Source organism: Lithobates pipiens, unplaced genomic scaffold (genome assembly GCF_037356315.1).
Source record: "Lithobates pipiens isolate NorthernLeopardFrog02 unplaced genomic scaffold, aLitPip1_a1.2 Scaffold_27, whole genome shotgun sequence".
Taxonomy (NCBI): Eukaryota; Metazoa; Chordata; class Amphibia; order Anura; family Ranidae; genus Lithobates; species Lithobates pipiens.
In genome coordinates this window covers 117,733,112-117,751,628 of record NW_027507788.1, presented here as the reverse complement: position 1 = coordinate 117,751,628, position 18,517 = coordinate 117,733,112, and the positions used below count along the sequence as shown (strand labels likewise).

The 18,517-nt window shown below is 44.3% G+C and overlaps 1 protein-coding gene across 1 annotated transcript in view; it reads right to left on the bottom strand.

Moving 5' to 3' along the window:
• The window catches only part of LOC143934092 (sulfotransferase 2B1-like), a 238,478-nt gene that overhangs the window by 151,537 nt on the left and 68,424 nt on the right, over nucleotides 1-18,517 (bottom strand). The window lies entirely within an intron of this gene.

Genomic DNA, 18,517 nt, shown 5'->3' with positions numbered 1-18,517 from the left:
CAGGCACTGTTTGATTTGGAGGGTTGGTCGCACCACTTATCCATAGAGTAAGCAGCCAAGCGCAGGAGATTATTGTTGTTTCCTTGTCTCCACTGACCGAGTCTATACACCCCTGAAGAAAAAAAGTGTAAATAAAATAAATAATTATGCAGTGTCTATGTATAATAATATAATGTTTATATATACCAAAAAGCCATACCTTTATGACCACGCACCTTATATTTATAGGTCCCCCTTTTTGCTGACAAAACAGCCCTGACCAATTGAGGCATGGACGCCATTAGACCTCTGAAAATATGCTATGGCATCTGGCACCAAGCCGTTAGTAGCAGATCATTTAAAGCAGTAGTAAACTGCTAGGTGTGTCTTGGAATCGAACATGATACATCTAAAGTTTCTACATATCTGTTGGTACAACCAAGTCACCAAACAAAATCTGCATAGCAGAATGAGTTCTATTCAGCCCACCTGGTGTGCACGGGGCTTCAAAGACATTTAGGACAATGATGGCACTGGTCTGTCTGTAAGGACAAAGAAGATAACTAATGAGCGGGAAGGGCGTCCGAGATCGAATCACAAGATGTGAACCCAGTCGGAGCAGTTACAATTCATGGGCAAACACTGCCCCCCAGAGGCCAATTATGGCAGGACTGTCAGAGGTAGTTAGCCTGGGGGAGGAGACGCCCCAGAGACGCTGATTGGTCCACAGGCAAAGGAGGGTGGGCAATGGGGTGTGGTGTGGCTGAGGTGTGGTTATCAAAAAGGGGTTCATCAATGGGAGCTATCTCTGATTCCATCAGGAGGTCCAGTCACGAGGGTTGGATAAGTATGATGCTTGCATTGTATTCTGATTGTATGTTATGTACTCTGGTAACTTCTATTGATACCTTATGTAAGCTTTCTTATTTCCTTGGGAAATAAATGAGATTTGATAGATCTTAGACCGTGTATTGATTTCATAGCTAATGGTGGTAGTATTGTGATATTAACGATAGCGTGTGCTTGGAGTATAGATAGACTAACTAAACTATAGGGATTAGACAAAGTAATACATAACTGATAATAATAATAGGTTGCATTTATCAGTTACTTCAGTGTATGTTTGTTTTTTCCCAACCTGTAAGGTAAAGCCATAATGTGCTAGTATACATGGCATACTAGCACATTATGTCAAACTTACCTAAAAAACAAAGCCCTCCAGTGCAGCACTGTCACCACTGAGAGGGCTTCATTCTTCAACTGGTCTTCCTCCCGGGTTTGCGGACTCCGGCTGTATGAGCTGCTATAACGTCACTCCCGTGCATGTACAAAGGAGCTGTCGCTTACAGCACAGGACTCTGAAGGAATGGCTTGGTGGCCTTTCCTTCAGAGCGCCGGTGACGTCACCGGCTGCATGTACAGTAAATATTTCCTAAACAGTGAACATTTAGCAGATATTTACAGTACCTATAGGTAAGCCTTATTATAGACTTGTAAAATTATGAAAATGTGGAGATCGCAAATGTTAATAAACATGTGTAACCAATAGGGATGAGCCGAACACCCCCCAGTTTGGTTTGCACCAGAACCTGCGAACGGACTAAAAATTTGCGCAAACTTTAGAACCCCATTAAAATCTATGGGACCCCGAACTTTCAAAATCAAAAGTGCTAATTTTAAAGGCTAATATGCAAGTTATTGTCATAAAAAGGGTTTGTGACCCGGCTCCTGCCCCAGGGGACATGTATCAATGCAAAAAAGTTTTAAAAACTGTTGTTTTTTCGGGAGCACTGATTTTTATGTTGCTTAAAGTGAAAAAAAAAGTGAAACATTCCTTTAAATATCGCCCCTGAAGAGTGTCTATGAAGTGGCCCATGTTTCCCGTGTTTAGAACAGTCCCTGCACAAAATGACATTTCTAACGGAAAAAAAGTCATTTAAAACTGCTTGCGGTTTTAATGTATTGTCTGGTACTGACAATATGGATGAAAATCATTGAGAAGAATGTCATGGGTATCCACCCCCCCATCCATTACCAGCCCCTTTGGGTCTTGTACAGATATTAAGGGGAACCCCGTACCCAAATAAAAAAAAGGAAAGGCATGGGGCCCCCAGGCCCTATATATACTCAGAACAGCAATATACAGGCGGTGCAAACAAGACAGGGACTGTGTAGGTTTGTTGTTAAGTAGAATCTGTTTGTAATTTTGAACTGGTACATTTTTAAAGTGTAGCTCCAGTAAAAAAAATATTTTAAGCTTTTTGGAAAACATAGGGAAGGCTTATCAACCCTGTAACATTTTTTTTTGCTGTCTGTGCACATCTTCAGAAGATTTCCCCTCACTTTCTGTCCCAATAACCAATTTTTTTGAAAATTTGGGGTTTTTAGTAAAAGAAGGATTGGGATAAAGCATCAGTGGAGACACATTTTTCCCATATCAACTCTTAAAGGAGACAATTTCCCTTCCTAGGGGTAGATTTAATCTCACTTCCTGTTGTCTCCTTCCGTTTTCAAGTAGGAGATGTTTGTAAGTTGGATGTTTGAAAGTAGGGGCCTGCCCTATATGCTCTGCAGAAATTTGGGCCTAAGGTGTTGGTGTTGCCACAACACTGTAAGCCCTCAAAGTGACTCTTGGTGGGCGCTGAAATGCCCTGCTGTGAATTATTATATCAAGAATTGTAACTATATGCCATTTTTGAACAGTGGTAGAAAAATTGGGCCTTTGGTGGTGGTGGTGGTGTCATAACACTGTAAGTCCTCACGGTTACTCTTGGTGGGCGCTGGAACAGGCCCTGCTGTGAAATATTATATCAAGAATTGTAATTACATGCACCTGTTGAACGTGGGCAGAAAAATTGGGCCACTGCAACACCTCGCAGAAACTCTAGTTGGAGAGCAGGAATGAGCCCTGCTGTAAAGTATTGCATCAAAAATTTTAATTACACACCCCTGTTAAACAGGGGCTGAAAAATTGGGCCTTAGGCGCTGGTGCTCATGCCATGACGCTGCAACCCCTCACAGATACTTTAATTGGAGTGCAGGAATGAGCCATGCTGCAAAGTATTGCATCAAAAATTGTAATTACACGCCCCTGTTAAACAAGGGGCTGAAAAATTGGGCCTTAGGCACTGGCACTGGTGCCACGACACTGCAAACGCCCACAGATACTCTAGTTGGAGCACAGGAATGAGCCCTGCTGCAAAGTATTGCATCAAAAATTGTAATTAAATTGTAATTACACACCCCTGTTAAACAGGGGCTGAAAAATTGGGCCTTAGCCACTGGTGGTGGCGCCCAGAAACAAAAATGTTCTTTCAAGCTATCAGCAGGATTATTGTGGAGGAAGAGCATAGTCAGCCAGCATAACAGGATAGTCACTCAGCATGAGAATAGGCAGTTTTGAAGGGATCTGAAATTTCTAAAATAATTATTCGGTTACATCAGCTTCAGGTACTTGGTAGCTGGTGGTGATCCAAGACTGATTCATCTTTATGAAGGTCAGTGGATCAACCGAGTCGGTGGACAGGCACACCCTGTGATTGGTTACAAAGCCTCCAGAAGCACTGAATGTGCGTTCCGAAAGAACGCTGGATGCAGGACAGGCCAGTAGCTCAATTGCATACTGTGCAAGCTCTGGCCAGTGATCCATCCTCAAGACCCAGTAACCCAGAGGATTTTTGGTGGGAAAAGTGTCCAAGTCTGATTTAAATCAGACGCTGGCGATGGTTGCTGGAACCGATCATACCTCGGGGCTGCGGCTAAAAAAATTGTCTGAACTCATCTGTCATATGGCCACCTTCTCCCCCGCTCCTTCTGTGACTGACCGAAGCCTCAGCAACACGTTGTCCAGGACCAGGAATTTGTAACCTCCTAGTCTCTGGAAACGCGTTGCACAGATCTTTCTGCAAGGCCTCCCTCTGCATTGGCAAGATAAGGTCTGCAACCTTACCCTTGTAACGCGGATCAAGGAGAGTTGCCAGCCAGCAATGATCCCCCTCCTTGATCCGATGAATACGAGGATCCTTCCGCAGGCTTTGCAGGATCAGGGAGGCCATGCAGCGTAGGTTAGCTGAGGCATTCGGTCCAGAGTCCTCTGGGTTACTAAGGACGACATGATCTGCAGCCACCTCCTCCCAGCCATGTACAAGTCCACGGGTTTCTTGGGAATGTAAATGATCCCTAAATACTGCTGCTGATGCAGAGTGACAGGCTCCACCTCCATGCTGACACAATCCTCCTCCTCCTCGTCCTCTTCCTATGTGATCCGTGGGCCAGCAGGAACACTGTCTGGATAAAGGCGGCCTTGAGAGGCAAGGAAGTCCTCCTCTTTCTGCCTCTGTTCTGCCTCAAGTGTCCTGTCCATTATTCCACGCAGCATGTGCTCCAACAGGTGGACAAGAGGGACAGTGTCACTGATGCATGCACTGTCACTGCTCACCATCCTCGTGGCCTCCTCAAATGGTGACAGGACAGTGCATGCATCCCTGATCATGGCCCACTGGCATGGGGAAAAAAACCGAGCTCCCCTGACCCTGTGCTGGTGCCGTAGTCGCACAGGTACCCATTGATGGCCCTCTGCTGCATGTGCAGCTGCTGCAGCATGGCCAACGTTGAGTTCCACCTGGTGGGCATGTCACAGATTAGGCAGTTCTTGGGCAGGTTCAATTCCTTTTGAAGGTCAGCCAGCCGAGCACTGGCATTATATGACTGGCGGAAATGCACACACACTTTCCTGGCCTGCCTCAGGACATCCTGTAAGCCCATGTACCTGCCCAAGAACCGCTGCACCACCAAGTTAAGGACATGAGCCAGACAGGGCACATGGGTCAGTTGTCCCTGTCGGAGGGCGGAGAGGAGGTTAGTGCCATTGTCGCAAACCACCATTCCTGGCTTAAGCTGGCATGGCATCAACCACCTCTCAGCCTGCCCCTGCAGAGATGACAGAACCTCTGCCACATTGTGGCTCCTGTCCCCCAAGCACGCCAGCGCAAGCACGGCATGGCATCTTTTTGCCTGCGTACTTGCGTAGCCCCTTTAACGCCTACGGAGCACCACTGGTTCTAAGGACAAAGCAGAGGAAGGGGCCATGGAGGAAGAAGAAGAGGAGGGGGGAGGAGAGAGGGGTGTCCCAATCACCAATAGTAGCATTTTGGAGGCGTGGTGGTGGAGCAACCTCCAACACTACTGCACCTTGTCCTGCATCCTTCCCAGCTGCCAGAAGAGTCTCCCACTGTGCCATGAAAGACAGGTAACATCCCTGTCCATGCCTGTTGGATGTCATAGTGCATGCTTGGCCAATCGTCAGCCAGCAATGCACTGCGATGCCGCAGTGATCTATGGGCCGTGCATGCCACTCGATTTTGGCGCGAACGCCCCATAATATTTGGACTTTGCCGAACGGGCGAACAGCCGATGTTCGAGTCGAACATGGGTTTGACGCGAACACGCAGCTCATCCCTAGTAACTAAGTGTGGATGAGTGCAGATGTGAATATACAACGCAAAAAACATGTAAATAAAGTCTAAATAAATGTGCTGAATGTTCTGATCTGCAATGGGAAAAAAAACAAAAAAACTTTTGACGTGTTTCCGGTGGCACTGACGTACTGTAATTTCCTGCTCCTTGGAATGCACTTCCTGGTTTCTGGAATGCACGCCGTGAGCAGCATCCGGATCCATCCCTAATCCCTTTACATGCCTGTTTAAATCAACTATTTTGTAAGTACCCATTTGTATCTGGAATAAATCCCTTTTCAAACTTTTCACTATTAGTTCAGTATTTATCCTTTTTTGGTGCCAGGTGATTCTGCTGAGAAATTCCAACAAGAAATCCTTTGATCTGATGTGCACAGCACCACTCCTGAGCTTCTGTGGATATCATCACATAAGCCTGAAGTAACCCCCAGACTGCAAAGCTGGGGGTCATCGCCATTCGGTGAGTGGGGACACATGTGGGGGTGGCATTTCTGCACCGGAAAAGTCCTGGAGTGTCTGTGGTCCATTGTACTTCAAACGTTTTTTTTCCCCATTGAGGATCAGAACATTCAGCATATTTATTTGGACTTTATATACATGTTTTTTGCTTTGTATATTCACATCTGCACTCATCCACACTTGGTTACACTGTTAATTAACATTTTCGAGTGACACATTTTCAGAATTTTACATTCTAGTGAGTAGCACTTTGTGTGTGGCAGCTGCTTTCGTTTTCTTTTTCACAGTTTTTTCACAATTCAGTGCAAGTTTAAATTTTATATTATTCACTTATTATAGGCTTACCTATAGGTAAAAGTCAGAAATGGGAGTTTACTCCCACTTTAAGTCCTGTAAGTTGCAAGTTAAAGGGGAAGTAAACCCATCGATTTAAACAGTTAAAAAAAAAGGCATGCCGGGAATGCTAACTGCACATTGGCTGTGCTCTCAGCCAAACTATCAAACCATCCAATGGCTGGTGTCATAACGAATCACATGTGCAGCATCATAGCAGTTGAAGATTAAACAGAGGCAAAGATGGCAGCTTCTTTGGCTGAAAACAATAGGGGAGTTTACTTTCACTTTAAAGCCCTCACAGATGTTCAATTGTTTTGAAATAAGGAGAATTTGGAGGCCAAGTCAATACCCCAAGCTTGTTTTGTTCCTCAAAACATTCTTGAGGAATCGACAGTGCAACAATATCATTGGATGATCTGGAAGACATTTGCTTTCACAGCAAAAGCATCAAATGCTCACGTAAAGGAACACAATGCCAGTCTAATTTTTTGCGATCCCAAGCCTATGAAGAATGAAGAATTCACTCTTTGCTGTTGTGCTCATTTTTTCCCTTGCCAACCTGACGGTCCTTGTTAATATTATCATAAAAATTTACGTAAACCGTTTATTTTCCCTCTGTGTGTTGTAAAGTAGCATTAGTTAAGGAAGGGGAATAAAGCACTACTAAAGTAAAGTGCATTTAACATTCTGCTATGTTATATAAAAGCCCCACTAATGTGAGATCATTTAAATGTGCAGACTGTGTTAATTACATTTTGAGGTAAGTGTATGGGGGTGCGTAATTTACATTAACATTTTGTTCTGAAAAGTTACAGGAAGCTGACTTTTGTTTTCAAATTTGTATCTATTTATTGCCTGTAAAAGGCAAGTAGGAAATTGTATCCAAAGTTGCTACCAAATTAAAGCTCTTTCAGAAACGATGTATAATACATTAGGGTAGATTACAGCACAAAAAAGTTATAATGTGCAGAACCTAAATATGCCCAAAATGATAAAGAAATGCTCTGGGACTCAAGGAGATTCATAAGAAAAAGGCTTGGGGCCCTATTCACTCATTAGCTATTACATGCGGCAAACTCAGCGGGAGTTCCTGGTGAGTAGATGTAGGTGAAAGCCCATTGAAAGCAATTGTAGGTTGACAGCTTTCCAGCTAATCATGGCCACGATTATGTAATTACTCATGGAGTGATTACTTGCTAATGATCGACCCTGGGCTGATTATTCACAAGCAATCGCTGCAGGATTGAGCAGCCCCAATTAGCTGTGGGATCTGTCAGCCTCTCATTGCTTTCAATGGGACTTCCACCCGCACCTAATTGCCATGAACCCCAACTGGGTTTTCTCCATGTAATTGCTAATGGTCCTATTTACACATGGGAATGGGGCCCAAAGATTTTTGACTATTTAGGCCAAATGAATCTTCACTGAAACTATAAAAATTATGAGAGTCAAGCAAAAATCATAACACTGGCCCCTGAAAAATGAGTACTCTTTATACTGTTTATATTCAACTTATAAGCAGGCCATCGCCTTCATCTAAGAAGGTCAGATATCATTTCTGTTATTAAATAGCTGGCATGAAAGAAGTATTCATGGGAGAACCATATCATGTGTAAGAAGTCCTTGTACAGCCATTGCTATTTTCTAATTCAGGCACTTATGGTGGGTGGGAAATATCCAAATCATCAGATTAGGCCTTCACTGCTAATTGGGCCACCAATTACAATTGGCACCCAAATGTGACTGGGTATGGATTGCATTAGATGAACCTACGGCCAGGCTATGGGTATTCTTTACCAAGCAGTGAGCTTTAACACCAAGCTGCCCATAGTGTCGACAGTAAAACACCGCTATTTTAAACAGTGTTTTACCGTCGGATTTGCAGTGTATTTTGGCCACTAGTGGGGCGCTTTTACCTCTGCTAGCGGCCGAGAAAGGGTTAAAACCGCTCACATTACACTGCAATAGCGGCGTTTTGCTGGCGGTATTGCAGCGCTGCCCCAATGGGGAGCAGTGGTGGAGGAGCAGTAAACACACTGCTCCTTCACCGCTCCAAAGAAGCTGCTGGCAGTACTTTTCCTGACGTCCTGCCAGTGCAGCAGTCCAGTGTGAAAGCCCTCGGGCTTTCACACTGGAGACCACAGAGCAGCAGTGCTCTGCTATAAACTTTGAGGCTGATGCAGCTACAGAGGTCAGTGAAGGCTTTCTTTAAAGGCTAAACTAAAACAAAAAGAAACAGTGCTAGGGCCCACATACTATTCAATGTAAAGCAGCTAGTACTATGCCCAAATATAGAAACCCAGTTATCTTATGGGTTGAATCTATCCTGAGAGAGTACCAGTTTAAAGAGACAATGCTAGTGGGGCTTACAATTTGCAGTATTGCTAGAGTAGAGTACACATTTGGTGTGGATTACATTAAGCACTGATTGACCACTCTTTATTGAGGGTCATTCCAATCTGGTAATCCCCCCACTTGTTTCATTAGGGTGGTGTGCCATGCTGTCTTCTTTACAGTCTGAAGGCTTCTAGGACCTATGTTAATTATTTCACTATTCCTTATGAGGGATACCCTTCTCCTCGGCTCTTCATTGGGATTGATTCATAACTAGTTTGTACTATTTATTTATTTACAAATATTCTTCATTAGTTTTGCATGTATACTTTGTATACGGTGCAATAGATTACCTTCATTTTTATGTAGAAATTCATATAATAATACATATATCACTTTTAGAAGTAATATACAGTGAATTTTTTAGCACTGCTCATTTTGTGTATTTATTTTAAATGTTATCTAAAGCCAATTTTTATTTTTGGTTTAGAGTAGCCATGTGTTAGAACCACAGTTGAGATTTTTATTGGTAGAAAGTAGATATAGGGCGTTGGGCCCTGAATCTTCTGTAGCAGTGGTATTAAATAGGTCTTAAGCAGTGTGGAGAGAATGATTACCTTTGGGCAGCTTTCCTAGGAGCTGAGGGAGAAGGTCAATACTTTGTTGAATGCAAGGAGAAAAGTTCAAAAAGCAAAATGTATAAGAGATACAGATACAGATTTTATTTTAGCTTCTTATATCAATAAATAAATATACAACGCATTTCGAGTCCAGAGGAGTCCTGAATGTTAACTCTGGCATCTAGATTGATCACACAAAGTACCTCTAATGCCACGTACACACGACCGGACTTTCCGTCAGAAAAGGTCTGACATTTTGTCGGACATTACAATCATGTGTGGGCTTCATCTGACTTTTTTCTTAAAAAATTCCGACAGCCCTAGAAATAGAACATGTTTCAAATCTGTCCGATGGAATCAATTTATATCGGGAAAAACGTTCATCTGTATGCTGGTCCAATGGACCGAATGCGACGCAAGGGAAGGTATTGGCTACTGGCTGTTGAACTTCCTTTTCTAGTCCCGTCTTACGTCATCATGTTCAAAATGAACAGGCTTTGGTCCGTTGGTGTGTGGGCAAGTCAGTTTGGTCAGAACACCATCGGAACTCTGTCAGGAAGACTGTTGGGAAGGCTGTCTGACCTTTTCTGCCGGAAGGTCCGGTCGTGTATATGTGGCATTAGGATTCCTCCAATGTTATCAGTTCAGTATATGCCTCCTACCAAATACCAAGTCCCAATGAAGGGAACCCTTTGAACCCTTAAAATGCATTATCTTTTTAGGATGCAGGAGTCTGAATAAAATTAAATCTGGACTTTATATGCATTCTGCATTTGGTACTCTCCTCCTTCCACACTTAGCTCTAATGTACAGATTTTTATTGATGTCTGTGGATACTTATTTGTCAAAGTAACTGTTGTCAGTGGGGAAGAAACTGATGGGAATAATAGAGTTGCCACTGAAAAGGAAATAGTGGGGAAATCTTTCAATGGGGACACTTGGTCTGTTGAAAGATGCCTCTCATGTTCTTTGTCTTCTAAACATGAAGGTAAAAGTGTATGTCAGTGCAAAATAAAGAAAAAACACATAGTCAGGACATCTCTGCAATATGTGCACATTTCCCCATGCTTTATCCCTGTAAAGATCCTGCAAGTACAGAAATAAATGCATGTCTTTTTGCCAGAAATGCACTCTAATGCTCATTAAGGTAAAAAAAAAAACTTTTATATGCCGTTCTCTGTGCCCCTCTAAATACTTACCTTAGTCTGATCTCGATCCAATGCCATTCCCTAGAGCAGTAGTGCTGCTCTCTTTCTCTTCTCACTGGACTTAGTGAGAACAAAAGAAGCCAAATTCAGTGATGAGGGAGCCTGTGTGTATTAATAGACGCACACAGCCCAGCTTGGGAACAAGCCCGCACATGTGCCAACTTGGAGAAAAGGGGGAACCCAGAGAGTCAGTGGGGGACCCCAGAAGAGGAGGTTCAGGGCTGCTCTGTGCAAAACCATTGCACCATTTTATTTTACAAAACAAGAACCTTAACAATCAATTTAAATCCTGTTGTTGATGGAAAACACACAGCTTTTGTTAATGAAGTGGCCTCAGCCCTGCCTAGTTGTCCTTTGCTAATCTCAGTCAAACCTTCTCAGTCTCCTAATCTCTACAACATAGACACTAATTATTCTGTAATCCAAGATAAGAACTAGGAGGCCTAATTAAACTCCTTGCAAGGAAGTGTGGCCAGGACAGCTCAAAATTTCTTACATGATCACCAGGTATCTTTGCATTTGTTGAACAGATATTACAAAACTCTTTTGCTGTGTACACACAATCAGAATTCTGGCCAGAAAAAGACAGATGAGAGCTTTTCATAGGAAAATGCGACCGTGTGTATGCTCCATCGGAATTTAGCTGTCCGAATTTCCACCAGCCAAAAATTTATAGCATGTTCTCAATTTTCCAGACGGAAAAACTTTCTATCAGTAATTCCTATTGTGTGTGTGCAATTCCGACATGCCAAAAATCACGCATGCTCAGATTCAACTACGAGAGAGAAGCTATTGGCTACTGGCTATTGAACTTCCTTTTTCTATTCACGTTGTACGTGTTGTACGTCACCGGTTTATAAATGATCGGAATTTGATGTGACTGTGTGTAGGCAAGACAGTTTGAGCCGAATTATGTCGGAAAAAGCTCTGAGAGAATTTCAATCGTGTGTACGCTGCATTTTGGTGGAATATTTAACAGACCGAAGCAGAGCAAATAAGAGAAGTTCATTGTTAAAGAGGAAGTAAACCCTGATGGGTTTACTTCCTCTTTCATTGCCTGCAAAGGCAAAGCATAATGGACTACTATGCATCGCATAGTAGCCCATTATGTGTCACTTACCTGACACAGGAGCCAGCGAAGTCGCCGCTGTCCCCTTTAGTCCGCCGCATCCATCTTGCTGGTGGCGTCTCGCAGCTCCGCCGCTGTCATTCGGCGAAGCCGCGATGACGTCACTCCTGCGCATGCGCACGGGAGTCGACACGCGCGGCAGCTCCATTCTTGGAAATGCCGCGCTCAGTGCGCCTGCGCGCCGCTGTCTACGGCGCATGCGCCGTAGACAGCGGTGCCCGTTTTCGGGCAAATATCTCCTAAACCATATAGGTTTAGGAGATATTGCTTGGACCTACAGGTAAGCCTTAATCTAGGCTTACCTGTAGGTCAAAGCGGTTTGTAAGGGTTTACAACCACTTTAAGCCGGCCATAGATGGTTTGAATCTTCACCTGTTCAGCAGGAATCGGCCAAGATTCGAACCATGTATGGGCAGGCTGAATGTACCCAAGTTGATCAATCAGTCAACTTAGGTACAACCAGTCTGTCGGATTTTAAATGAGATTATTGCTAGCAGCTGTTATATCCATTGGAATAATCACTGTGTTCTCCCGGTTGGTCTGGCTTCTCCCACCCCCCTGCCGGGAGAACACAATGGCTCAGCGGGAAAGATTTCCCCATCAACACTGACTGCGGTTACAGGAAAGCAAATTGCTTTGTCTATGGCTAGCCTTAGCCCCTGTATACACGGTCAGAGATTTCGACAACCAAATCCGTCGGATTTTGTCCGTCGGATCTTGTCCGAAACTGTTGCATACACACGGTCGGACAAAGTTGTCAAAAAATCTGATCTTTCAGATCGTGATGACATAATTTCGTTACAATGGGACTACATTCAAGCTAGTAGCCAATAGCTTTGATGTAGGAATTTGATCTGAACATGCGTGGAACTTGGTCCGATCAAAATTCTCTACACATGATCGGAGTATGTCCGATCGGCCCAGTTGGTCTGGAAATATTTCCAACAAGTTGGAAAATTGGGTCCGATGGATATTCCGACGGAATCAGTCCGATGCATACCACACACAGTCGGATTATCTGACAACACGGTCCGATAGGACACATTCTGACGGATTCTCCGCCCGTGTGTACGCGGCCTTAGAGTTCCCATCCAGTTTAGCATTATTCCTCCCTGTAGGATTGAGATGATAAACACAAAAAAAACTGATAGGGTTTTAACCATTACCTATTGTATCTGATACAAAAAAATGTTTTGAGCTTTGATGTATGTTAAGCTCATTTTGTCAACATTGACTTTTTTTTTCATTCTTTATTTATGTTGGCATAACATAGAGTAACAACCATCACATAGTTACAAAGTACATGTTTCCATTAGGAGGCATATTTGAATTAGCATAATGAACTTGTATGCCACTGAAATATAGCAAATATACAAGCCTAAAAAATAAAGGTCAGACTGCCTGGGGCATGTCCTTTGAAAACATTCACAATTTTTATTACTTATGCTGCTAGCATTGGTAAATATACTGTATAAGAAAGTATATCATATTTACTTGTTTTACACTTTTTTCTTTTCTTTTTTTTTTTTTTTTTACATTTCTTCAGTTACTTCCTGGTTTTCAGGCCTAGGCAACTGATGCCATAGATGCCAGGCATCTTCAGGAGGGGAGGAGGGTTTTTTCAGCTAAGTACACCCTCCTGCATGCACGCCTAAACTAAAGCCAGATGGATTCCAGCAAGTAAATGCTACATAAATCATCTGTCCTTACTCTAGGTGGCCCCAACCAGAAATGTTATGCCGCGTACACACGATCAGACTATCCGGCGGAAATGTCCGGCGGACTACAATCCGGACTACAATCCGCCCGTGTGTGGGCTCCGGCTGACTTGTTTTGACTCAAAAATTGTCCGCCGGACTCGCAGTCCCCGTCAACTGGTATGGACTTAAAGGGAAAGCCCTACGCCGAAAAAATGGTGTGGGGGTCCTCCCTGGGTCCATATCAGACCCTTTTCCGAGCACGCTACCCGGCCAGTCAGGATAGGGGGTGGGGATGAGCGAGTGCCCCCCTCCTGAGCTATACCAGGCATGGGGAGGTGCTTTGGGGAAGGGGGGCCGCGTGGTCCCCCACCCCAAAGCACCTTGTCCCCATGTTGATGAGGACAAGGGCCTCTTCCCAACAACCCTGGCCGTTGGTTGTCGGGGTCTGCAGGTGGGGGACTTATCAGAATCCGGGAGACCCCTTTAATAAGGGGGGCCCCCGGATACCGCCCCCCACCCTATGTGAATGAGTAGGGGTGCAATGCCCCTACTCATTCACCTGTGAAAAAAATGTAAATAAAACACAACACACAAGGGTTAAAAATTATTTATTGCACAGCACCGGGGGTCTTCTTTCGTCTTGGGGGGTCTTCTCGTCGGACTCCTCCACTATCTTCTGCTCTTTTGCTAGCTCTTTTACTAGCGGAGGAGCCCAGCTTTCTTCTTCGTCGTCGCTGCCGCCTTCTTCCGACTTCGGGGGTCTTGTCCCCCTCTTCGGGGGTCTTGTCCCCCTCTTCGGTTCTTCTTGCCGGGCCTCCGCTCCTTCTTCCAGCTCTTTTACAAGCGGTGGCCCGGTCTTCCATCGCCGCCGCCTTCTCTTCTTCTTGTTCTTCTTCCTTGAGATGTTGACTCAACGTGCTCTCTGGACGCAATGACAGGGACGCGGCATGCGGCGACTTATATAGGGACATCGCCGGGTGATGTCCCCGCCCATTATGATGTCACAGTCCCAGAGGATGCTGGGACTGTGACATCATAATGGGCGGGTACATCACCCAGTGACCCCGCCAATTGTCCCTATATAAGTTGCAGCGCAACACGTCCCTGTCATTACGGCCAGAGACAGCGACGAGTCAATATCTCAAAAAGAGAAGAAGAGAAGAACAGAAGGCGTGGCGAAGACAGCGGCGACAGCAGCGACAGAAGACCGGACCACCGCCAGTAAAAGAGCTGGAAGAAGGAGCGGAGGCCCGGCAAGAAAAACCGAAGAGGGGGACAAAACCCCCGAAGTCGGAAGAAGACCCCCGAGCGGCGAAAAAGAAAGCCGGGCTCTTCCGCTAGTAAAAGAGCTAGCAGAAGATAGCTGAGGAGTCCGGCGAGAAGCCGTGCAATAAATTATTTTTAGCCCTTGTATGTTGTCTTTTATTTACATTTTTTTCACAGGTGAATGGGTAGGGGTACATTGTACCCCATTCTCATTCACATAGGGTGGGAGACCACTTAGTCCACCGGAAAAGTCCATCGGAAAAGTCCCGTGTGTGGGCAGGTCCGCTCGTTCGGACAGTCCGGCGTACTTTACGGCAGTTTGTCCGCCAGACTAAGTCCGCCCGATAGTCTGATCGTGTGTACGCGGCATTAGGGAGTGTTTTTCAAATTGATTTCTCAGCAAAACAAAGCCAGAGACATGGATGGAAGGATAAGTTTGCTTTGAATATTAAAAATTTATTAAATAGTGTTTTGGTTTGTGTTGCTCAGATGCAGTGTAGTTTTGCTTTAACCACTTCCCGCCAACATAGCGCATATATGTAGCCTTTCAATAGGTGGGCTTTAATGCCGAGAAGCTGCATATATGCGGCCTTTTGTAAACAGATTTTTGTGCTGAGAGGGCATGCCCTGCTTGCTCCCAGCACAGTCAATAGCAAGGACCAAAAAGCTCCTGATGGATACTTGTAATCGGGAGCTTTCTGATCATGTGACCACTGTGACAGCCAATTACAGCAGTCACATGACCCGAATGTCTATCTCTGCCTCCCAGCCTTTAGACGCTCTCTTGCGGCCACAGGTATACTTTAGGATTTGCCCAAACCAGATTAGAGAATCATTAACAGTGGGGAGATGAATACATAAAATGTCTAATTCAGTCATTGTACACCATGCTTAAAGCGTAACTTCAGTCATTTTTCATCTATTAAATCTTCTGCCCTTGTCTTAACTTTGGATAGTAAAACATTTCTTTTTCAGACAGTAAATACCTTATACAGCCCACTTCCTGTTTCTTGTCTGGAAAAAAGCCTAGGCTTATGACATCATGCACAGCTATCTCTAAGGCCGCGTACACACGCGGGGACTGTTCGCTCAACTTTGTCCGTCAAACAGTTTCAGCGGACAGTCCGCTCAAAATTAGCATGGACGGACTTGCCCACACATGACGAACGAACAGTTCGCTGAAACCGTGCGCGATGACGTGAACGGCACGTACGACGGGACTAGAAAACGACGTCCTATACACTGCAATGCAAACTTCGGCGTGTAAATCCTTTCTGAGCATGCGCGGAACTTAGTTTGACGAACAAGCCTACACACGAGGGGACTGTTCGCTGAAACCAAGTTTCAGCGGACAGTTTTTCGGAATTTCCGAAAAACTTTGTTCAGCAGACTGTCCGCTGAAACTGTCCGCTGAAAGCCCACACACGAGCGGACTGTCCGCCGAAACACTGTTCAGCGGACAAAGTTGAGCGAACAGTCCCCGCGTGTGTACGCGGCCTAACACTCTCGTGAGAGTTTGCCAGGAAGGGAGGGGGGATGAGTCATAAGAGGGCCAATTCAAGCTGCAGAACTGGAGGTGTGCCTGTGTGTGTAAATCCAGGAAGTGACCAGGCAGCAGCTTCAGCTGCCCATAGTTAAAATTGTTGCTGCCAGACTCAGTGGAGGGAGATTTCTGCAGCATATTTGGCAAGTACAGAATCGCAGTATATATAAAATATAATGCAAAGTGGTTGGAGGGAAGCTGGCAAAGCTTGTGCATATCTTTTTTTAAAGAAAATTTTATTGAAGTTTATTCAAGTACAGGAGAATAAACATAAGTACAGACATATCTCTTCCAAATGTAATCAACGGGAGATTGTTAGGCCGCGTACACACGGGCGGACTGTTCGCCCAACTTTGTCCGCTGAACAGTGTTTGGGCGGACAGTCCGCTCATGTGTGGGCTTTCAGCGGACAGTTTCAGCGGACAGTTGGACGAACAAGGTTTTTCGGAAATTCCGTAAAACTGTCCGCTGAAACCTTGTTTCAGCGAACAGTCCGCTCGTGTGTAGGCTTGTTCGTCAAACAAAGTTGCACGCATGCTCAGAAAGGATTTTCACGCCGAAAGCTATAATGCAGTGTATAGGACGTCGTATTTTTCGTCCCGTCGTACGTGCCGTTCACGTCATCGCGCACGGTTTCAGCAAACTGTTCGTCCGTCGTGTGTGGCCATGTCCGTCCATGCTAAGTTTGAGCGGACTGTTTGCCGAAACTGTTGGACGGACAAAGTTGGGCGAACAGTCCGCGCGTGTGTACGCGGCCTTAGAGAAAAAAAAGAAAAAGAAAAAGTAACAACAAAAACCGGTTCAACACAGCCATATTTATCCCAAACTGGTGTTTTTTGTATAGTCCGGACCAAGTGTAAATGTAATTTCTTAGAGATAAGGCTCGGTTGAGGGAACTGTATTAAGGAAGATTAGTAGACGTTGCTAACATAGCAATATAATGCTGAGTCAAGGAGTTTGCAATCAGATACGCTCTCAAACAAGTACAAGACACCCCTTGATCCATGCGTAAATTTTTGTGGGGGATAAGTTATCTGCAGCTTTCGGAAAAATAATAATATGATTCTGCCAAGGTTGGTGTGGGCCGAGTCTTAATTTACTATATGTTCTATCGTGAACTCTTGGGTCCTATGGAAGGCAGTGGCTGGGGAGAATAATGGATGGATAGTGTACAGGGATCAAATAATCGGAAGAGTAGAGCCGAAAGAAAAGAAGTAGAGAGGGTGGGTGAGGATAGCTAGGGGGGATAGAGAAAGTGGGAGGGGGGAAGGACACATAAGGAAAAGAAAGGAGAGGGAGATGAGTTTGCCTCCTGGGGTTGTATTAACCACTTCAGTTCCGGACCAATAAACACCTTAAGGACCAGAGGTCTTTTTGCAATTTCGCACTGCGCTGCTTTAACTGGTAATTGCGCGGTCATGCAATATTGCACCCAAACGAAATTTGCGTCCTTTTCTTCCCACAAATAGAGCTTTCTTTTGATGGTATTTGATTGCCTCTGCGATTTTTTTTTTTTGCGATATAAATGAAAAAAGAGCGAAAATTTTGAAAAAAAAAGATATTTTCTTCTTTTTGTTATAAGAAAAATCGAATAAACTAAATTTTAGTCATACATTGAGGGCAAAATTTATTCAGCCACATGTCTTTAGTAAAAAAAATGTCAATAAGCGTATATTTTTTGGTTTGCGCAAAAGTTATAGCGTCTACAAACTAGAGTACATTTTCTGGAATTTACACAGCTTTTAATTTATGACTGCCGATCTCATTTCTTGAGGTGCTAAAATGGCAGGGCAGTACAAATCCCCCCCAAATGACCCCATTTTGGAAAGTAGACACCCCAAGGAAATTGCTGATGGGTATGTTGAGCCCATTGAATATTTATTTTTTTTGTCCTAAGGGATTGAATAATGACAAAAAAAAAAAAAAAAAATTTTTTTTACAAAAAGTTGTCACTAAATGATATATTGCTCACACATGCCATGGTTATATGTGAAATGACACCCCAAAATACATTCTGCTGCTTCTCCCGAGTACGGGGATACCACATGTGTGGGACTTTTTGGGAGTCTAGTCGCGCACGGCACCCCGAAAACCAATCACCACCTTCAGGATTTCTAAGGGTGCAAATTTTTGATTTAACTCCTCACTACCTATCACAGTTTCGAAGGCCATAAAATGCCAAAATAGCACAAAACCCCCCCAAATGACCCCATTTTGGAAAGTAGACACCCCAAGCTATTTACTGAGAGGCATGTTGAGTCCATGGAATATTTTATATTTTGCCAAAAGTTGCGGGAATATTACAAACTTTTTTTTTTTTGCACAAAGTTGTCACTAAATGATATATTGCTCACACATGCTATGGGCAGAAGTCAAATTACACCCCAAAATAAATTCTGCTGCTTCTCCCGAGTACGGGGATACCACATGTGGGGGACTTTTTGGGAGCCTAGTTAACTAGCTACCTAG